Source organism: Bos mutus, chromosome 7 (genome assembly GCF_027580195.1).
Source record: "Bos mutus isolate GX-2022 chromosome 7, NWIPB_WYAK_1.1, whole genome shotgun sequence".
Classification (NCBI taxonomy): domain Eukaryota; kingdom Metazoa; phylum Chordata; class Mammalia; order Artiodactyla; family Bovidae; genus Bos; species Bos mutus.
Window position 1 is genome coordinate 53,798,570 of NC_091623.1, and position 2,207 is coordinate 53,800,776.

The window sequence follows — 2,207 nt, forward strand, 5'->3', positions numbered from 1 at the left end:
AGTCAGACAGAGAAAGACAAATATATGATATCACTTATATGTGGACTTTTTAAAAAACAGTACACACGCATTTATTTACAAAACAGAAATAGAGTCACAGATGTAGAAAAGAGACTTGTGGTTACCAGGGGGTAAGGGTGGGAGGGATAAATCTGGAGATTGAGATTGACATATACACACTGTTATATAAAATAGATGACTAGTAAGGACCTACTGTATAGCACATCTTCTCAATATACTATCATTACAGGGAAAAGAATCTAAAAAAGAGCAGATGTATGTATGTGAATAACTGGTTCACTTGATTGTACACCTGAAACTAACACAACATTGTAAATCAACTATATTCCAATTAAAAATTTTAAATAAGAATTCAAAATTAAAAAAAAAAAAATAAAGCTCTTTAGTTGGCATACAAAGGCCAACTTAGCATTTGAGAACTGCTTTGGTCCTAAATTGTTCAACTGTACATAAGAGGGTTGGATTTGATGATAAATCAACCCTTCACAAATGTTTAGGATTTGAGACATATCGAAGAAGTTTTATTAAGCTATAAAAAAAGGAAAACACCAAAAAGCAAACTCTCTTCCTTTTCTTCCCAGGCAGAGACCCCCTGGGCTCCCCTGGTGGCTCAATTGATAAAGAATCTGCCTGCAATGCAGGAGACCTGGGTTCAATCCCTGGGTTGGGAAGAAACCCTGGAGGAGGGCATGGCAACCCACTCTAGTATTCTTGCCTGGAGAATCCCTGCGGACAGAGGAGCCTGGTGGGCTACAGTCCATAGGGTCACATAGAGCTGGACATGACTGAGCAACTAAGCACAGCACAGCACACAGAGACCCCCTGATCACTGTACTCTTCCTTTTGGGTGTTCACAGTAGACACAATGGACAGTATGAGTGGCACCTGCTACATCAGTGATAGGAAAGAAGACTGAGTTGAAAGTGAAAGTGAAAAAGTAAAAGTGTTCGTCACTCAGTCGCGTCTGACTCTGCAACCCCATGGACGGTAGCCTGCTAGGTTTCTCGGTCCATGGATCTCTCCACGCAAGAATACTTGAGCGGGTAGCCATTCCCTTCTCCAGGGGATCTTCCCAACCCAGGGATCAAACCCATATCTCCTACATTGCAGGCTGATTCTTAACTGTCTGAGGATCCCAGAAAGTATCAGTTTTGACAATTCAAGGCACTTCTCTCTCTTGTCTTTGATCTCAAATTTTGCTTCACTGTCAACCTGCTCCTTCATTCTTATAATTTATAACCTCTGGATCTCTAAGAGAGTATCGTGTTAGGGTGCTGATTAGAAAACAAGAAACAGTATAAAGGTATATGTTAGAAAGTTTGGAAGAGACTTCTCAATCTGTGCTTCAACTCTCTGAAGTGTACATAAACGGAGTGCCTAAGTTCAGTGCATGGGCTTCAGAAACCCACAATTTAACTTTGAATCTTATGCTCTATTTATTATCTGAACCACACTGGACAAGCTCTTAATATCTTTGAGCCTGAAACTGGTCATCAAAATTGATATCCAATTGATACAACTGCCTAAGTAAGAATGAAACAAAAGAAGTAAAAAGCATGTGATTAAATGTTCCCTGGATGCATTTGCATTACCATAATGACAGAGTAAATTTTAGGTATTGCTTTATTATTATTACCCTTGAGTTTAAGTACCAATTACTCAATCAAAATATTCTGTGATCTGAGGTTTGATTTTTCCCAGATCCTGAAAGAACATTTTATACGATAGTTCTTGTCCTTATGCAAATAGATTCTGAATGCCTCCAGGGAAAACTGAGTCGTATTCATCTCCGATTTCTCAGCGCCTCTCTTTGCTTGGCACAGAATAGGCTACAAGAACAAAAATCTCTGTTAAAAAGTTCTCAGAAACACAACGTAGGCAATAAGGCTAAGGCTTCCATATGCTGGGTCATTTCTGTCTGTCCCTTCATTCCTTCCTACAGCTTCCTGTTGTTGTTGTACAGTTGCTAAGTTGTGTCCAACTCTTTGTGACCCCATGGACAGCAGCACAATGTCTTACAGGACTAGACAAAACATAAACCAGTACTTGTATGCTTCTGTGTCACTTTCTAAGGGATCTATCATTTTCCATTTAATAAAATCTACAACACTCAATTATTCTTTAAAAAAATCATTTATTTTAAATGAAACAAAGATGAATTAAAAATTTTTTTTAATTTATTTATT